The sequence below is a fragment of the Micropterus dolomieu genome, linkage group LG05, assembly GCF_021292245.1.
Source record: "Micropterus dolomieu isolate WLL.071019.BEF.003 ecotype Adirondacks linkage group LG05, ASM2129224v1, whole genome shotgun sequence".
Taxonomy (NCBI): domain Eukaryota; kingdom Metazoa; phylum Chordata; class Actinopteri; order Centrarchiformes; family Centrarchidae; genus Micropterus; species Micropterus dolomieu.
The window spans coordinates 15342283-15363996 of record NC_060154.1 but is presented as its reverse complement, the minus strand read 5'-3'; the positions used below and the strand labels follow the sequence as shown (position 1 = coordinate 15363996).

At 41.4% G+C, this 21714-nt stretch overlaps 1 protein-coding gene across 1 annotated transcript in view; it reads left to right on the top strand.

Moving 5' to 3' along the window:
• The window catches only part of negr1 (neuronal growth regulator 1), a 192603-nt gene that overhangs the window by 81978 nt on the left and 88911 nt on the right, over window positions 1–21714 (top strand). The gene's annotated exons all lie outside the window — the stretch shown is intronic.

The following is a 21714-nucleotide window of genomic DNA, read 5'->3' as shown; positions in this document are numbered from 1 at the left end:
ATCCTGCACAGACAGTGATGAGCAAGCCTCCTGAGCTTTCCCTGACAGTTTACACTGTAGCAGGATGGCCCACACGTCTTTTGGCCACCTCAGGGCAACAGCAATGCGCTCAAAAGCAGTGAAATAGCTCTCAATGTCAGTCTCACGAAAGACAGGGACTAGAGAAATGTGTTTACTTACATCAAAGGTACTAGGGAGGGCAGATCCTGATGACCCAGTACCGGCAGCGGTGGCTGAGAACTGCGCTGACCGCAGCTCAAACTCGCGCATTCTAATGGCGGTTTCTGCCTCCAACTTCTTTAGCTCCAACTCCCTCCTGAGCTGGTGCTCGCGTTCGCGCTCCTCCCGCTCCAAATGGAGCCGAGCCAAACGAACCTTCAACCGTGCGTCCTCTCTAGAGGTAGGGGAGGACTCCACGGACAATGGATAATATCTTGGCAGGGTGAACTGCTTACCCCCGCCCGGCTTCACACCGAGTGTATCCGCTGCATCAGGTGACGTGGCCACATCCTCCGCCACGGAAGCAGACTGCCTCGCTGCTGCCCCAGCGGGCAAATCTGTCAAACTCAAGACACCGCTCTGCACTAACCCGTCAGTTACAGCGGCCCGCAACTCTGCTTTAACCAGAGAGCTAGACACAGAAAACCCATAATGTTTAGCGATAGCAAACAGATCAGCTTTCCTACATCCATCCAGCTGCCCTAGCGTAGGTTTGGCTACAAACCCCTCCAAACAAAACACAGCCATCTTTGCTGCAATTGCTACCTGGCTAACACCAACGGAAGCAGTAACACCACACAACAGTGTAAAACAACAAGTGTACGCAGACAAAATACAACCGTATCGGCTACAGAACAGTCACACACCAGCTTCCTCAAAAGAGCAACCCCTTCCCCAGGGCCCTGCCTACCCAAAACTTAGCCTAAGCTGTCTTCTGGGGCATGCTGGGCTCGAGGCGACTTTAAAGGCGAAACTTCGGTGGCCAGGGCCCCGAAAGCCTACCTCCGACAGGGAACTCGCTCCCCACCCAGGATTTGCCCCGAAAATAAAGGAAAAATAACAACCAAGTGCCCGATGGAAAGACTGCTAGGCAGCCTAGCTGGACACTTCTAACGAGCTGGGGAAAGGTCTACCCTGGAAAAACTGGACAGTGGAAACCCACACGCAACAGTCAATGTGAACAGTTCCAACACAAATACAGACAATAAGTGCTTCCCCACAACCCAGAATGTTTGGGAAAAAGGATCCCGGACGAGCCCCCAAATTGTTACGAACCTCCAGTGGAAAGTCCAGGGGATGAGGAGGTTAGTGACAATAATAGAATCATTCCAGGTTGAAGGAAGCCAGGAGACAGCTTTTACAGGTCATACGCGTTTTATTTACAATGAGGAGAAAAAAAAAAGCTAAGGTACCCTCAGGGAGGGTCTACAAAAAACTTCCCAAAAACAAGGAAGCGCCCACAAATACCACAAATGAGAAAACAACACAGGATACAATAACGAATTTCGCCCTCCCTCCACTGAGGGAGTGAACCCCACCACAAGGTTCAGACTTATCGCTTGCTGCACTGTCGGCTCACCCGGCTCACCCGGCTCACCCGGCTCACCCGGCTCACCCGGCTCACCCGGCCGTCTGCACTCCCCACTCTCCACACACAGTCTGCCTGCTTTCTGCTCCTTATACCGGCTCCTACGCTCCCGCTGATTGTAAACTGGGGACAGGTGTGCACCCTAGCCTCCTGGCTGCAACATTAGAGGGGGGAAGGGCAGGACCTGCAGAGCACAGACGAGCAGCAGTACACAGACACAGGGCTCAAGGGCCGTAACAACCATGAAGCAAGTTCAACATACCCAGGATCTCTTTTTGTTATCTGGCTTCACTAACCCTAACAATTATGATCTGGATAAGTGGTACCACGAAGCTGGCTATCAATTTGGTAACTCAACCCAGGGTTTCCCAATCCAGCCGTGAGCGTGGTCACATAAAAGAGAGTGTTAGCAGCAGATGACCGATCACAGACAGGAACAAGTCCACTGGCATCAGAGTGTCATTTTCCAAACAAAGAGCAATGTTATAAGTGTAGTTTTGGGTTATGTTTGAGTTGTATTTTTCCCTGTGTGTTTCTGGTTTTTGCCATTGTTTTATGTGTCTTTCTATTTGGCTCTGTTTCTCTTGTTCCTTGTCCTTAGTTATTTATGTCTTGAGTATTGTCGCATGCTTTACTTCCTGTTTTATAATGCTACCATCAGTGTCTGGTGTTCTCGTCTAGCTTTGTTCTTGTTCTGTTAGTTTATTTTAGTCTTGTTCATTCAATATTCAGTTTATAACCTCTACCTGTTTTTTGTACTTTTGCCTATGGATCTGTCTGCTTGTGTTTTTGTTTTATTCTTTATTCTGGTTGGTTCCGTTTTGGTTTCATGGCCTGTCTCGCCTATCTGTTTCACTGTGGGTGTTTCTCAAAACCAAGAATGCAAAGAATGGACTTGTGTTCTAGGGGAGAATGTTCTTGCTAGTCGTTCTTGGAAGAATGAACTTGCAATGTCACAAGCACACAAAACGCCAGTTTGAGACGATGCGTTCTTGCTGGTATTGCGCAATACCCCAAGCGCAGAGGTCGCCTGCATTGCTCTAAATCGCTCTAATTATTATAACAGCCAGGCTTTATCCCCCAAAACAAAAAGCTCAGAATCAGGTTAATTGTAGGCTTTTACATAAAAATTATATAAAATAAAAGCAAATAAAAGGCAAATACTGTGACCACAACGCTAACACTAACAGTGTAATGGCTAATAATAATAATAATAATAATAATAATAATAATAATAATAATAATAAAGCAAAGACAGTCCACTTTCATTCTGTTTCTGTTTATTTTTTCCGAAGTTTCGCAAGACCAGATTTTTCTGTACATCATCCAGGTGTCTCTTGATTTAAGTTAAAACCTTACAAAATTACTCTGAATGTAATGGCAGAATAACAGCGGTACGAACGTTAAAACTATCTTTCAACTGTGGGTCTTTACTCTGCCGTTGTAGCTTGACTCTCTGCTTTGTTGGCTGCAGTGGTCTGCGTGTCTGAGGGCTCTGTGAGCGGACTGGCAGGCCGGCTGGTTAGCTTCCCCTGCGGGCTGGTTCGCTAGCTCCCCCCGCTGATGGTTGCCAAGCATCACAACTCCAAAAACATTTGAGCACATTTTCGATTTGCCATAAATTTTAGAAAAACTGCCAATATTCGACATCTACACAATTGATTTGTCGCCTCAAAACTTCTCAGAAGTGGATTTAAAATAACTAACGAAAATAGTAATAACGTTCTGTTGTCGGCCTCTCTCAGCTTCTTGCCGCTACTTGCTTGAATGCCGAAATGAATGCTGGGATATCTGTGCCGTCAAGTTCACACAAGTTACCAACCGATGCATCCTCGGTAAAATGGGCATGTCAAGAACACTTCCAGGAATTTTAACCGTTCTTGCCAAAAAGTGTATTGGGACAGTACTTGGGCCACAAAAGATGACGTTTCACAAGTACACAAGAACACAAGTACAGACAAGAACACAGATTGAGAAAGGCCCTGTGTCTGGCCCAATCCCAATGTCCCCCCTAAACCCTAAGCCCTGAACCCTCACAGACTTTACTGACGTCACTTGGAAAGTGATTGAGTGCAAGAGGCTGTGAGGGCTCAAAATGCTGTAAACAGGAATGGGGCAGCCCTTTGCCACTTTATCATGTTACCTCAACGATGCTGAAACACGTTGCACACTTTTTATTTTATGTTTTTGCCTTATTTATTTTTAAGTCCTGCAGGCTCTTGTCCTACAGAGTGGAGGAGAGGTAGCCTAAATGTCAATTTTGTAATTTATCAATACACTATTGTTGGTCAAATAGCATCATCAAGCAAAAACTTAAATAAATAATTGAATAAACTAAGTATGTCATAAGGTTATTGCATTCCTCTGACTTAATGTGTCCTATGCAGCATCTTAAGTAAAGAAAACTTTCAACCATTGTGACATCAGCATTGGTGTCGATGCTTGTTTGTTTACTGTTTTCTTAATACGCGGATTTGCCGTGATATTTCTCTCACTTCCGGGCTTCCCCTGGTAACCCCATACAGTCTATGGGTAACCCCTGTATTTTACGTCATACCGCTATGAACTGTGGGCAGTTCCCTCAGCCAAAGTCTGCAGAAATGCGGACTTAAGAAAAGGACTATAAAGGGCTCAAAATGTCCGTGAGAGCCCTCACGCACTTGACGATTTGACAGTGGGACAGCCCTAAGCCCTCACGGACTTCCCGGGAACGCGCCTCAAAGTCTGTAAATCTGTGAGGAGGGACATTGGGATTGGGCCCACGTCTGTGTGCCTAATTAGTTCCTCATGAGTCTCACCTGTGCACACCCTCCCTGATTGTTTGCCTGTGCATTTAATCCCTCAGTTCAGTTTTGTCTATGTTGCGTCCTTGTCGTCTGATGTTGAGTGTTCCGCTTTGCTTGTGTTCCGAGTTTTTGGATTTCCCTGTGTCCCTTGGATTTACTCTTTGTTGGATTTATCTGTGTTTCGGATTCTGCTTTGTTTGGACTTTATGCCCCGAGCTTCCACGTAAGCCTGTTTAGTTTTTTTCGAATACACTTTATGTTGAACTGCATCCCCCTCTCACCTTGCCGTTGTCTGCATTTGGGTCCACACTCCTCAGTTCCCTGCCGCTTCACTCAGCCTAACCATGACAAGCAAACTGTAACACTACAGAAATACGGCATGGTCTAAGTAGCACGGCTGCAGCTGACACATGCAGGGAGACAGAAAATCGTAGACAGTGTGAATACCTAAATGAACAGGTGTAGCCTAGTCTATAATAGGCTAATGCTTTGATTTGATGAATTCATATGAGTATGAAAATATCAGCCTTATTCTTTCAGCTCGACTGTGCGTTGGCGTTTCCACATTAAAAGACTCGGGCACTGAATAAGTGGTTGTGGTGCCTTTAGGGCTTTCTTAATTTTTTTATGAATTATTTCGTTGGTTTTTATTTTTAGTTGGAAATGAGGTACATAACTACTTCTCAGTTCAAAATAAATAATCTGTAAATTAGTATTATTTTCGTTTCACACCATGACGTCGGTTCCTGTTTAGCTACTTCCGGTTTCGTCATTTCCTGTTTAGCGACTTCCTGTTTATCTCCACATGCGGAAAGGAAAGCAGACATGTATGCCCTGAGACTAATCTGCTTGCATCCACTCTGGAACATCATAGAGGCAATGCCGTAAGTTAATTCATTTGATAATAGACATGTTAAAGTTCATATATTAGCAGGGATTTGTTAAAAAAAATTATGTTTGATAAGTTAATTCAAAAAACGTTTTTGTTTTTACCCTAGTGTGCAAGCTAACAGCCATGCTATATGCATGATGTATGTTCATATTTACAACTATGTACAATGGTGTTTAGTTTAGTTAAGAACATTGAATATGTTTGTACTGCCTTTATTTACAGTTTTCACCACACAGACAGCATGTATGAAGAAGTGTCTCAGTAAAGGATCAATCTTACTACAACTCTCTCTTCATTGGCTACGGTTTAACTGAGTGTTTAGTCGGTGTTTTACACACACTGCACAAGAACATTACAGTGGTCTTCCACCTAACTTTAAAGAACTTCTCGTCACTTCATAAATGAGACTAATTTATTTAACACACTCAAAAGTATTCCAAACTTTGTTCTAAATTTACTTCATAAAGCAATGAAATGAAAATCCATTAATGCCATAAAATGTGCTCAAATAATGTTTGAAAGACTAAATCTCTACATTTGGGCTACTAAAAACTCACCTCATTACATGCACCCACATCGCAAAAGGTGGGGCGAACATGACCAGTCTGGAGACGAAAGAAAGATACTAACCTAAAATAAATAGCCGTTCATATTAAAATTTATTTCAATATCCTTACCAAACTGCTCATAATATTCAACCTTACACAAGAAAAGTGAAACCCATTATTTTAACGGCTGTGACAGACTGTGGGAAACGGACTGGGAGCAAATAAAAAATATGTAACACATTTCAAAGCAGTTAGTAGGTTTACTGTAAAAAACTGTATAATAGCCTAAGGCTTTCAATCAGTCTCTGTAGGATGACATCGCTATAGCATACAAAAGTTTTTTGACATTACCGCAGCAAACATAAAAGCAGCCAATGAAACAGTCTGTGGGATCTCATACAGATGGTGATGTCATTTTCCAAGAGAGCTGATAGTAGGCAGCGTTTTTATAGAGTTAATCTCTTATCAGGCTAGCTGTTCAGCATAGGTTACCATGGCAATCTACCCCTGTAAGAAGGGAACCACCATCCTGGAAAACCCAGGGTTAACCCCGAAGTTATCTGGATAAACTCAAATCCTTCTTCATGGTACAGGCCACTGCTCTGCTCCACTCCGTGAGAAACCTATGAGAACATTACATATATAATGTTCTGTACAGTGATGCAAAGGTGGAGTTACACTAATGTTTTAGCAATGGCTACTGCAAAGGTTGTTGCAGCATCACACCAATAATTTGGGGAGTGAAAATGTTTATCACAATGTAATACTCAATATCTACCAGCGCCTAAATGGGTCTCTCACATAATCTCAGGTAAATCAATACTCATCAGGGCCATCAGGGTCTGCTGAATTACTAAAAGGGCCCATGTTTTCCGGCAGGTACATTTGGCACAGGTAACTGCTGAGCAGTTAAACCCTCCCTTTAAATACTTGACTTAACAAGATTAAACTGAATGGGTTCTGCCTTGTGGCTATGCACTGATAATATCAGTGACATCACTCACAACCCTATGAACTGCGACTATTACAGACTCCTGGTCCACATAAGGCCAGCTCTTCGTGTTCTACTACCTTGCTGTACCCCTGGTCTTCATCTGCCTATCCTCATCTCCACCTTGCACACGCTGACCTATTTACAGTCTACTGTGACCACTATCTGATGCAGGATACAGAGGAATGAGAGATTGGTATCAGGCCCGCCGTTCTACACACCACATGACTAACCTCATCCTCAGCCGCCATTCTTTTTCCTTCCTGTCTGTTAATTAAGATTGTAGATGTGATAATATATTAAATATGCACAGGACCTCTCATCTGAGAATATCTTGTCACAGCGAAGTGGGAGAAAGAGGCAAGTTTCCCTTCACCAGTAACTGCCAAGCTTCCATCACTGTAAACCCAAAACTGTAAGGTGTTGAGTTTAACAGTTCATTCAGAGGAATCATGCTGCTACATAGTCATACAGTGTGAATAAGTTTTTTTATAAATACTAAGTGTCAGCATGCATCTAATACCGAACTATCACAGAATCATGCGCCATCGAAATGAACGGCATACAGGAAATGCAGTATAAGGATTTTATATAAGACTTCACATGATCCCGCAGTGTGTGATGTAGTACTTCATAGGGTTAACATTTTCAAAAAATTTGAGGCATAATCCTGTATGTGATGAAAATGCTTTGGACATTAATATGGATCAGAGCGGATCTACAGTGAAAACTCATCGCCCACGCCCATGGAGTGAGTCTGTCTGGGGAGAGTGTTTCTCAGCACGAAGTGAAATGGCAGGTTAAATCTCCAGGTCGTCGCTCCTCTCTTTGATGTCAGGACAGAGATAGAGTATAATCACAGAGTATGGCATAAAAAAAGGCCCAGCTAATCACAGTTTCTTCTCAATATGTTATGATTCTGTCACTCATTAATTGCTGGGTGCATTTGAAATAGTTTTAACTTTCTCATGACCTGAGTAAGAAAGTACAGTCCTGTCAACTACAGTTTAACGTAACTCTGAGTTAATCCAGAGAATGAGCACCATCTCAATGACATTTTTCTCTCATTTACTGGTGTGAATTCCTCTTGAGGATTAGCTAACTCTAAGCACTAGTGCAACCTAGCTCTACCTTGCTCTTTATTCAATTAAAAATAGATTGCACCACGTGAACATGTTGGTGAAACTATTTCCCATTTAAATTTGAACTTATACAGTTTAATGTTAAGTTCTCCTTATTTTATCGAAACTGAGACATAGCAGGACATTTTGTCAATAGTCTCTCTGTCTCACCCAAAGGTGAAATTGAATACTGCTAGTAGACTGGCAATTTACTATAATAGCCTATAAGTGGTATAAAAAATTAAACACTGAATAAGCCATTCTCCTACCTGAGTAGCCATTTTGGTAAGAAACAGAGTTCTGTGCACTTCTTAAATCAATAAGCAGCTGAATCAGGTGCTTCTCAGTTGGAGGATGTCAAACTCCCAAGGGAAAAACAGAGACGGGAGCACAGTGATTGATTTGCAGCCTTTAATTGTGCAAATGTTTCAACACTACTGTTTCTTTAACAGAGTCAAAATGGACAAAGACATGAGGCAATCAACATTTATAGTCATTTCAGTAAAGTCAGGTGCCACCCACAGGTATGCAGAATTTATTTCTTTACATGTATGGATAGTGGTTATTTTAGTTCTCTCACAGAGTTCTGTGCTTGAACCCCTTAACTAGAAATTTACTTTAGCCTTTTGTTACACATATGCAATCCATGCATTTTAGTGTTAATGACAGCTGAGTGTTAATGATTGAACCCCCTGGTTGATCCCCTCTCGCAAAAGGCTTACATGTACAGAATAGAGAGGCCAAGTCACTCACTTCCGCTTCCGGCCCATGGGACCTTACTTCAGAAGTAATCAATAGCGAGAGACAACTTATTTTTGATCCTGTTTGAACTGTGCCCTGAATTACACAGATGATGTTTGTCAATTTAAAAGATTATTTTGTCCATCAAGAAAGTTGCAGTTTGTCATACATCAGTAAATTTACATTTCGTTTTATGTGAAAACCGTTCAATGAACTACATCTCTCGTCATGCACTATGTACATCACATGTTAACGCGGTAATGCTAGCTAACGTTCATTGCTTGGTTGCTACTAGCTAGAGAACTTGGCTATGTTCCGCACAGCAATATATCTCATCTGATGTGTTAAATCCAACGACTCGGTCCTTTTATCACATCATCCTCTCATGTAAGTTCTTTGATGTTAGGTTCAGTAACGTTAGCTTCTGTCATTGAGAGAAATGAAATGAGAAATTTGTAATTATGCATTTTCATACTTAAACAGTTTTGCATCAAGCTGCGACTTTCTTGACTTTGAAATGTATATTTTCAATTGACCATCATCATTTGTGTAATTCAGCGCACAATTTAAACAGGATCAAAAAATTAGTTGTCTCTTGCCATTGACTACCATACATATTTTGTCCGAAGTAGGATCCCATGGTTAGGCTCTCTACATGGTCTCAAAGAAATATGTAAAACAAGGTGGCAGAAATTTTCTAGCATTATGGCTACAATTATAACTATTTTTACTTACTTGTTTAATGTGTGTAGTGAACAACGGTGTGGATTTGTGCATTTTATATTGAATAAATTTGGAGCTACTCCCCAGAGAAGAAGGGGGAGGGGTCAAAGTTGCTTTCTCTAAGTGCTAGCCCGACCATAAAACTGGCACCTTTTTGATTCCGAAGCTGATAACGCGGGGCCTGACTGTTAAACTGACAAAGGGACACAAACCAGCCATTGGCCTCTCCCTGAACAGCCTATCAAAACTGCCCCCCTCCACACATGTTTCCGTGGCAACTGACCTTATTCTTTGTTTTATTACCACATCAAAGGGATACTCCTTGTCTCACCTAGGTGTGACACAATCCAGGACAGCCGAACTTTGAATGGCTAAGGACTGCAGTCTCCAAAGACTCAAAGCATTTAATTAAGTTTAATTAAATCTTTAGTTACCTGATTATGTTTGCCTCTATTTGAGTAGTTATGTTAACTGTTGTTCCTATCCGTTGTTGATATTAGTGCTGAAAAGAAAGTAACTTGTGCAGTGTTTTTATTTTCAGCAAGACACTCCTTCATCTAATGTAATCCAAGCTTTCCTCATGTAACCTGAGCTCCACCAAGTGGACGAAATAAGTATTACATGCCCTCGTCGGAAATGCCGTTAAATGTATAAATATCCTGACCAATAATGTGACAATTGTTTCCTGTTACCAAATGCCTAGAACAGTACAACCGTTCAACCATTGAGGTTCGATTGTGGAAAATATTTGATTATAAGACGTGCAAATAGATTTCTTTTAGACATTAAGATTAGAAAGGCAGTCCCTTGGGAAACCTGAGACGTCCCCTGGGGAACCACGCCCCAGGCAACAAAAGAGCGACACGCAACCTCTCGCGCTCTTCTCTTCGCTGTTGGCTCTCTTCCACTCTGCTCGGCTCGCTGGACGCTTCGGCACGCGTGTGGCGTGCCTCGCCAGGCAACGCCCAGACCCGGCCAGCGAGACAGGCCTTTGTTCGCCTGAAGCTACACACCTGAAGTGCCGCGACATCGATCTGCCCTTCAGTTTGTTTTTAATTTCTTTATTTCTCTTGTTTGTTAAAGTTATAAGTCCGTTAAGTTACACTGGACTAATTCAGGAACGACCAAGTTCCATTTTAAGCCTTTTTCGTAGAGCCAACTTCACCGAGGTCAGACCAAGTCACGAGATCTCGCCAGCTACAATGAAGGAAACCTGAAAACAGCCGAATTGCCAGACGGAGGAGGCGTTTTCAATCAGACACGGAGAACCCCGGAGAATCCCTAGCAAAAAGCCAGGATCGGGCAGCTAGCGTGGGACCCGTGCAACAGGCCAAAAGCAGACTGTCGACAAGCAGTAAGACTTAACACACGATCTGTGATCAGATGTCCATTTTAACTCCTAAAATTATAGCATTAGTTTACTTTCATTAGCTCTTCTATGCCGTATGACTCAAATGCTTCCCACAATCGAACCTCCAGGCTCATTGTTCAGCAAATGTTTGTTCCCTGTATCCAACCATCTTTTTATCACCTTAGAGAATAAATTCACTGTAATATAATCAAGAGCTGTGTGTGTTGCCTATTTCTAGTTCCTGCCAAGAGAATTGACCCTTTAGATATGAGACTGACTGATTTAAGATAATTGAGCGATTATTAACTAACTGATCACTAGTAATAATTGTATAATTATTCAAAACTACCTAGAGGTCCGGAGACTCTAGGATTATAACAACTCCGGTGGTGCCCTTAACAAGGAACATTGATTTTATGAATCTTAAAAATTCATAATTGGGTATCAATTCTCATAAATTTATTAAATTGCATAACTAAATTTTAGGTCTGCTTCATGTGTTACTTTTTAATGTAAATATGAATAGATCATGATGTTGAGGTCTAGTTTTGTATTAAATTAAGAAATACTGTAATTTTTGTGTATGGTATCAAAGTAAAAAAACTAAAACAGACTGCAACAACCCTAATGCAATAATTCCTCAAGACTGGATGTATGATGTTTGAGTGCTGTGAGAAGAGGATAGTGAACTGCTGTTACTGTTCCTGGCTGGGATATCTGTGTATGAAGAGTCTTAGTGGAATAATAATGCATTAATACAACGCGGCCTGCCACTGATATTTCAGGGAAAGTGTTGAGAGAATATAGTGTCTAAAGGAACAGATTTGCCATTATGGCCCCTGACATTTAGTTAGCCACTAATCATTAGTCATTTGTGTATGTGTGTGTATGTCTGAATGTGAGTTTGTGAATCCCTCTCTTAGCCCTTGTACATTTCTGTACTCTGTTATGTGTTTGCATGTGCATGCAGCGTTATATTTGTGCATCTTCATGCATGTGTGTGTAGGTGATTGTGTGTCTGTGCACATGCACTAATGTGAGTCCTCATCAACGAAATAGCTGATATTAGCTACGGTTAATTAAAATGAGTAAGGACAAAGGTCAGCCACTCAGTTCTTACGTCTCTCTTCCCTAGAGAGGGAATAGATGCAACAGAAGTGGAGAGCATTTTTATTTGGGAGCTTGGGATGGTCTTCACAGGTGAAACAAGATGAAGGTGAACTTGCACAGTGTCACCGCTGCATATTGATTCTACCATATTTGCTTTAACCTGTGTTAGCTCAAAATGTCAGTTTTCTTAATCTCAGATTCAGAGTTATCTATTATGGAAAGCTTGATTGCTCTCTGCATGGCCTACTTTACTCACAGTGAATAGCAGAGTGATATTTTTTGTACTTTTTATACTTTGAAATGCGTGTTTACAATTGTACATTAGATGCGAGTTAGAGTAATGCATTTGTTCCAAAGCAGATATAGACTCACTCCCTGAGAATTATCTTGAGTGCTGTCCCACTTCAATTATCCTTCCGTTTCCAAAGTATTCTCTACATGCCCATACTAATGAAAATCACATGTCAGAGGTCACACACCTCTGGAGCAACTCGGGGTTAGGGGTCTTGCTCAGGGACACATTGGTGGATGTGTCACAGTGGTACTGAACCCAGTTCTCTCACACCAAAGGCATGTGTCATCCACTACAACATCACCACCAATAGTGATAAAGCCAGAGGTTTTTAATTGTGATGATAGTCAAGTAATTACACCAATGGCCCATTCTACATTACAGATGTCAGCATACACAGATGGCTAATAACTGGTAAAGCTTCAACATCAAAGAATTATTTTGTATGATGTAAAACTTTACTAGTCAGTAATTTCATTTAAATCAATCACTCGAGAATCATGAATTATTGTAACCTGCCGTTTATTTAAAACAGACTATTACGAGGTTTTTATTCTAGTGTTCCGCGTTTTGTCATTTTGCTTGATCTTGAGCTTTTGTCACTTTGGCACATTCTTATTCCCACCTACAACGTTTGATTGGTCTTTTTTCAACAGGGGAAACAGCAGTCACTGAGCACAACACCAGACCTTGAATCGTTTTAAGACGTGACTGCAATTCAGAGGCAAATGCTGCTACTCACCACGCTTGCTCACTCTTTTTTGAAAAAACAGTAGTTCTCAATCACTAATTAATTCAAATCACTGTGCTGTTTGATTGTTTTTCTTTATCTCTTTGATAAAACGTAACACTCACTGCAGATATTTCACATGAACATAAACACTGAACAATGTTGGCACAACCTATGGTCTTTCAGTCCCCTCCAAAAGTATTGGAACGGTAAGGCAAATTCCTTTGTTTTTGTTGTTCACTGAAGACATTTGGGTTTAAGATCAAAAGATGAGTATGAGACAAGAGTTCAGAATTTCAGCTTTCATTTCATGGTATTCACATCTAGATGTGTTAAACAACTCAGGACATATCACTTTTTCAAGTGAGCAAAAGTATTGGAACATGTGACTGACAGATGTTTCTTGTTGCCCAGGTGTTGCCTTTTAGGTTGATTGTCCAAACATTAAATAGCTCTGCGTGACTAGTCTAAGTTTTCATCCTTGGTTCAAACCTATAAAGACTGCATTTCCTATTAAAGAGGAACCAACATGAAGACCAGAGAGCTGTCTATGGGAGAAAAGCAAGCCATTGTCAAGCTGAGAAAAGAAGGAATATTGACCAGAGCCATTGGACAAACACTGGGCATAGCAAGCACAACAATTTGTAATGTCCTGAAAAAGAAAGGAACTACTGGTGTACTGAGCAACAGACGTCGATCAGGTCGGCCAAAGAAAACAACAGTAGTTGATGACAGAAATATCGTCAGAGCTGTGAAGAAACCCCCCAAAACATCAGTAAGTGGCATCACCAATGACCTCCACAATGCAGGGGTGAAGGTATCACAATCCACTGTTCCAAGAAGACTCAGAGAGCAGAAATATAGAGGCCAAGATGCAAACCACTCATCAGCAGTAACAATTGGAAGGCCAGATTGAAATTTGCAAAGAAGTACTACTAGTAAGAATTAATCTCTACCAAAGTGATGGAAAGGCCAAAGTGTGGCTAAAGAAATGAACTGCTTATGATCTGAAGCATACAAGCTCATCTGTGAAGCATGGTGGAGGTAATGTCATGGCTTGGGCGTGCATGGCTGCTTCTGGAACAGGCTCATTAATATTTAATGATGATGTAACTGATGATGGTAGCGGTACAGAAACAGAAACATTTTGTCTGCCAATTTACGGAGAAATGCATTGAAACTAATGGGGAGGAAGTTTATCATGCAGCAGGACAATGACCCAAAGCACACTGCCAACAAAACAAAGGACTTCATCAGGGGAAAAAAGTGGAAGGTTTTAGACTGGCCAGGTCAATCACCTGACCTTAACTCAATAGAGCGTGCATTTCATTCTCCTTAAGAGGACACTGAAGGGAAAAACACCCCGAAACAAACAAGAACTGAAAGAAGCTGCGGTAAAAGCCTGGAATAGCATCACATATGAAGAATGCTACAGTTTGGTGATGTCGATGGGTCGCAGGCTTGAGGCAGTTATTGCAAGCAAGTGTTATGCCACCAAATATTAAATGTTATTTACTTTAAGATTATTTGTTCCTTTACTTTTGCTCACCTAAGAATGCTGTGGTCTAATAGAAACGGTTATATGTCCTAAGTTGTTTAACACATCTAGATGTGAATACCAGGAAATGAAAGGTGAAATTCTGAACTCTTGTCTCATACTCATCTTTTGATCTTAAACCCAAATGTCTTCAGTGAACAACAAAAACAAAGAAATTTGCCTTACTGTTCCAATACTTTTGGAGGGGACTGTAAGTCAAACCACATAGTTTTGGATTTTTCATTCATTTTTATTTTTATTTTGTTTTGACTTTGTTTTCAATTTCAGTTTAGTTTGAATTAGTTTTTAATGTGGGTTTGTTAGTTTTTATTGTTTGAAAATGCTTAGTTTTAATTTAGTTTTTATTAGTAACAAGACAAGACAGACACGCAGCACACCAGCTCTTCATGTGGAGGACAAAAGCATAACACACCCGCGGCTCACCAACAGGTGCCTTTTGGCTAATCACTGCGTGCACCGCTGAACTGCTGGTCCGGCCCATAGATCTGGCCAGACCAAGTGTCCCGCAACGTGAGTTCCCCCGGCTTCATATCCACTCGAAATGTAGGCTTATTAGGTCCTATAAAATAAATAAACGTAAACTAAGGACTCTTTCATTTTAGTTGGTTTTGTAAAGCTTCAATACAGTTTTAGTTATTTTAGGTTTAGTTATCATTTTTTGTAAAGCCTTGTTTTTATTTTTATTTCAGTTAATGACAATGTTTTTTAATGATAATAACCTTACAAGTGATACTAAACCAATGAAATGTACAGACTTCCCTTTTTAAACACAGTGATCCATTATTGTTGAATTCATATTTTTCTGATGCTGTTTCTCCAATCTGTCCAAATTGGCGATCATCCAGCTTTGCTGTTTCCTTGCCTCTACTTTAGGGGTGGGCGATATGGTCAAAATCTTCTATCACGGGATAATTTTATATAATTTACATTATAATAGTCACGTTTTAAGAACGTAATAAGAATTAAAGTGTGTGTGTGTGGGTGTCAGTCAACTGAAAACCGAACTGAAAAGTGCCAGTGAAATTCTGGGGAAGGCGAGTGGACAAAAAGCAGCCCCCTAAGATGATTTATGTTGAATGTATGTCACTCCAGAAACATCATGGAAGATGAGACAGCCAAATTGAGAGCGAGAACAATATAACTTCAGACTTTTCATCCACCAGTGGTGTTAGGCCATGGCTTTTGTGGTGCTAAGCAGTTGGTTCTCAGAGGTGTAAATCACAACAGCGACATGGGTTCTCTCACTTCTATGTGGATCCAAGCATGGCCCTCTAGGCAGTGTTTATCATACAATGCAACCTTCAACAACAGTACAACTGCTGTGAAAAAACATTTGCTGCGGGTGAAGCATTGGCAGGCATCTCAGAGATACACTGGCCTTAATTGGGCAGATAAATATCACAGGCTGCGCTCCCTGGCCCTACAGCACTGTTGCATACATCACCCTGAATGCAGACTGACCACCAGCAGTGGGGAGCTGCTCGCCTGTCTCATCCCTGAAATTCATCTGGTGCCCAATGTGCAATTAAAGAGCAATGAGAGATTTCCTCCATCAGTCTGCTTCCTTGACTTGTAGCAGTATTACGATCCACTTGCAGAAGCCCTTATGCTTTGTCAGGGAACTAAGTGATCATCTTTATTTATAGGCCGGCGTGGGAGAGGATGTATTGTCAAACACACAAACCAGGCAAAAAAAGAATGATCAGAGTCACTGATGTTCTTTACGAACTTCTTTATTTTAAACAATTGGCGCTCTAGAGTAACACTGTAAACAAATAGCAAGAACTGACATCAGTATTCTGCAAAGTACAAGCTCAGGGTTTTTAATAATGAGCAATTTATTGAATAGTAATGACTTTGGCCTTTCCCAAAGCTCTCAGTGGGTACAAATCGCCCTGTATTACCTTCGTGTTGTTGAGTCCAAAATCTTCTCCTACCAGCCCGCGGGGCGGATTGTGAAGAAAAGCAGTCGATACTGGGCACTGTCAGAGGATGTGGCAGCTGACACACACACACACACAAACCACAATACACATGTTGTATGCACACACAGTGTGGGCGTGCACAAATGCCCATACCACACACATGCATATACACACATGCGCTCTGAGAATAATCACTAATCCCCTTCAGCACTTGAACCTTGAATTGTTTGGCAGCCGGTGCTATTTATCATGTACTTTGATTCACCAATGAGAGAAATAAATCAGGACAGAGAGAGACAGAGACAAACAATGCATGAATGTGTTCACAACGTCATTTCACAAAACATCTTTGTTCACGGCCAATTCAACACTCTTCCGGAAAATTCAGGCTTCTTCTCTACCGGATGGCCCAATCAGAGAAACAGATTAATATTTCAAGATAATGGCTTAATGTCATTACAAATAGATGAACAAAGACGGGGCATTGCACATTGCTCTGATGATGATGGGTCCTCAAGAAGCCCAAACTAGGATATTTTAGAAGCCACTCGTCATAACTATCAAGGCCACTTTGAGAAGTATGACACTTGACAGTTTCTGTCCCCAAAAAGGCTTTCCACATTAGCTTTTCAATAAAACTACATGTCCGGAAATGCAGGTGCAAGTTGTTTTTTTATATGGATGATCAAATGTCTAAGATGGATTAGGCTATAGATAAAAACGTCAATATATACTGCCTTGTTCTGGAGTCGGACTATGATTAAATTTATCGGCTGTGTTTTTTAGGTCTTGAATTGTGATAGATAATGATAGCATGTGAACCTGACTACAGTGACACCAAAAGCCTTTCATCTGTCTTGACTCAGTACATATTCGGAGTATGGCAAACTGATGAGCAGAGAGCCAACCACCCGCTGAGCCGAGCTCCTTCCCAGTCTGTGACTGGGTGTGTTGTGAGTCTGCTAGCTGCCAACTGCTCTCTCCCCATTAATCATGACCTGAGTTCTAAAGTTTGAACTTTGACCTTTAGCGCTGCATCAAGGCCCAGTGACAGATGGAGACAGAGCTTGTGTCTTTACATCAGCTCATCCATTTCTCACACACACACACACACACACACACACACACACACACACACACACACACACACACACACACACACACACACACACACACACACACACACACAGAAACTCTCCTCACATTGGCTGTAAGCTGAGGATCACCCATAGCAACGGTCGTTTGGTCACCGGCTGATATTTCGTTGTTGGAAGGCAACGTGTGCCCTCTGACAGTCTCAGTGTTTCATTTTGACAATAAACTATTTGAAATAAGCCTTGTGCGTGGCAGCGGTAAAAGACACTTTGTAGCCATGCAGCTAATTGAAAAACCAGTGATCATCCTTGAAAGCGAAAGCCGAGTGGCCCATGCAGAGACATTTTGTTTATCATAAGCAAGATGCTGAGGCTGAAAGACACTGATTAGCATGAATAAATTAGAAACTATTTCAATAAGTGGGTGATAGCTTATCTTTGAATTACATGCCCAGTGCAGCTCTCCCATTCAAGATTAATTGCCTCTCACAAGGTATTTCGAAAAGTTCATTTTCATCAATTGATTTCCCTTAATTCATGAATTCCCCAGAAGTGCATGAAATTGGTAACAAGCTCTCCATAATCACGCTTTCTGCATCGTTAACCTCATTGGCAATTACTCATCATATGTATCAGTTGTGACATTTGCGGAAGCATGTTATTTTTGCACCATTAGGTCATGACAGGAATATTATTATAAACTAATGGTTAATTACAAGTTGAACAAAAATAGCGTTCATAGTTTCCTCAAATTTCTGCAAGGAGCAAAACTTGTGTCCAGCATGTTCAATAGTGAAATATTTTGTTAATTTTTCTCATCTATCATCATATTAATATAATTACTTACAGACAATGAGTATGACCAATATAGACATATACTGAAAAAGCCTACACCTGCACACTTTAATAATGCTGTTATTTGTTTTTACACCAAATAACCAAGAACTTCTGAGAAAACTGTTTCACTCTAGACTCTGGCAGCGTCCGTGTTTTCTCTTTGTCCAAGGCTATCATCACCTCTGTAGTACATTATTGTTACCACAGTATTGGGGTCATTTCTGTTTCAGTCAGAGACAGGAATGCTGCCTTGAAGCCAAAAAAGTGGGCCACTGAAATAAATTGAGAGAAGAATATACCTTCAGGGTTACACATAAAGTAATGGGCATAGGTATTTACTGTAAGAATGTATGCCAGGTGTATTTACAGTGATACAATGAGATGTAGGTGCTCATTGAGACACCGCAAAACAAATGCAAACTAGGTCACACCTACACAAAAAAAGCTGCTAAATAAAGACGTTTGCAATTGCACTATAAAATTGAACATAAAAAACACCTATCTCCGATCTGTTGCAGTTCATGCTTGTGCAGCTGCTGTCATACAGAATATCATCTTACTGTACTGTTCCCACACTATCACACACTATCATTGGACCCTCCGGCATATCCCTGCAGTACATTAATAGGGTAAATCACTAGATTCATCATATTTAATGATACCATTATGGAATAATCTTCATCAGCTAATGTGCACTTGCCGGGAATCTATTTGTGTCTTTAGCCATTTGCTGTCTGCTACAACTCTTCAGATCTCAATTCTTTATTAACCTACCCAACTGCTAAGCCACAAGGAGATCTTAGAATATGAAGAGATGCCAAAAACAGACACACAATAAGGGCTGATGAGGTTTTATGTCTTGGCCCTGCCATTCCAGCACTTAGTCCACCTCCTCTATTGCTGCTGGGCTCAAATAAATGGAAAGAAAAAGAAAACATCCCTTTTTTTCTGAACACTTTTATTGCTTTTTATTATTGGTGTATGGTTGTGTGTGTTTTTCCGTTGAAAATGATAGAGATTGATATGTCTAATAACGCTATGAGAGAGCAGAAGGTGATATTGGAGGTAGACCTAGAGTGACTTTCAAAGTTTATGGGCTCAGAGTCAAGTACTGTATGTTAATGGTCTGAAAGCACACATTGCACGCACATGAGCATGCCCACAGCACATAAGACACAAACACACATGGCTGGCAGTGTCCCTGTTAGCATGTGTCCCTATTTTATATCCTAAAAAGTATGCAGTAGTAGTAGTTAAGTATCACAAATATTTCTGAACATTTCTTGCATGATACATGAGTCAACTGTCGGAGCCTGAGGGCAATGAAATGATGGGGTGACAGACAAGTGAAAAATAGAAATTGCTAAATTGGAAGGCCATGGATTTTATCACAAGCAGTGAAAAACCTTGCCCATAATGACAGACTTCTCTTTCTACTTGGATGAACTTTTCCCAAAGTTAAGTACTACAAATTATCTGTGCCTGCTTTATGACACCGCAAATGGAGGTAATCCCTTTGAGTAATATAATCTGTCACTGTTTATGTTTAGTTTCCGTGTCTGACACCTAATTAACGGACTGGAAGTTGGTTCTTTTTTGCTGCCTGCAGTGAGGAAAGGGAATTGAAAACCTTTAGGAATAGCTGTGTGGGAACTGTCTCATTACTGAGGTGTATATTACGCCCTACAAACACAGGTATATTTTACAGGTATATATTATAATCCATCTGTATCAGTGTCATCTCGAACAGCCTGCAGTTGTTTGGAAGCTTTGGAGTAGGTAATTTCAGAACTGCACGGAGGTATTCAAAGATCTCCTCAGGATTTATCCACCTTATCAAGCCAAGCTGAAAAGTTAAACTACAATCTGTCCCTAATCCAATTTCAAAGTGCTGCATGTCATTGATTAAGGGAGATCTGTCCTCAGATCAGTCAACACCTACGTTTTAATAAGACCATTACATCGTATTGTGTTTGGACAAGTAATATGTTTGTGGCAGTTACAGCACCTTCAACCATTTTTCCGGTGTGTAGGATGATGATGGACAAATTAAGGATTTGAATTACAGAAAATGAGGCGGGAATTTCTCTGTTTTTCTCCCTTCCTTCCTCCCTCTCAGCTCTTCCTGACTCCCTCCCTACTTCTCAGCTCTCCCTGACTCCCAGCTCCCATGGTGCCGACTGTTACAACAAGTGGCCGGGCTTCCCCTCTGTGCTCTAATTGGAAAGCTGGATGGCAGTAGGTTTAGCCAGTAATGGGGTCCTGCAATTTGGTAGAAGAAGTAATCCTGGAGAGGCCTGTCAGAATTCATAGAAGAGCCCAGTTGTGTGCGTCCCACTTTGCAGCTCCAGAAGAAAACCCCTGCATTTTAATAGTGCAGCTGTAAGCATTTTCGTAATTCAAGGTGGCGTCATTAGAGGCTTATTTATTCACCCGAGGTGTCTGCCAGGAGGGAGATGACACCGCCCAGATCAGCTGTGGCAGCTCGCTCTCAGCACCTCCTGCAGGGCTGGAGAAGGGGAAATTAGAGCGAAGTGGGCAAACACGACAATCATAGCATAGTTACTGAATTAGCACGTAAAGAAAACAACAAGCTGTGTGTGTAGGTAGTGAGGGATGGGTGGTGTTCTGTTGTTTAAGGGGCAACCCAGTCACGACTGTCTTTGCTGTTTCAAGAGGAGGTGTAACCGGAATAATAGAAGGCACTCAGAGAGAAGCAGCCTAGAAAAAAATTATAGTAATGGACTTTGCAGGCTTTCAAGGTAATGTGTCAACCAAGAAATTTGCTAGCGAGGATTCTCACAACAGCGTTTAAAAGGCTTTTCACAGCAGGGAGGAACAGCCATGTGAATAATTTGCCCCTCAGACATGACCAAAATCTTTCTCCATGCAGTCAATTTAAATTAACTGTACCTTAACTATAATGGATTGGAACTGCCCACAATCTTACCTTTACATTAACCAGGTAGTTTAGTTCAGTGGTTCTCAAAGTGGGGTCCGGATACCCCCAGGGGTCCTTGAGGTGGTTCCAGGGCGTCTCCAGCAAAAAGGGGAATACTTTATTAGGGCCCGAGCACGACCGTGTGAGGTCCCTATTGAATTTGCTCGGATTATATTTAGGGCCCGAGCACGACCGTGTGAGGTCCCTATTGAATTTGCTCGGATTATATTTAGGGCCCGAGCACGACCGTGTGAGGTCCCTATTGAATTTGCTCGGATTATTTTTTTTTTTTTTTTTTTTTTTTTTTCTTTTTTCTGCAAAGTAGGCCCAAATGACATGGCCTAAACATACTCGAAAACTCACCAAAATTTGCAAACATGTCAGAACCGGTGAAAAATTTCGTATTCTACAAGTTTCGCACATGGGCGTTGCAAAATGACTCGCTAGCGCCACCTAGAAAATTGGAAAAAATTAGCCCCTCGTTCA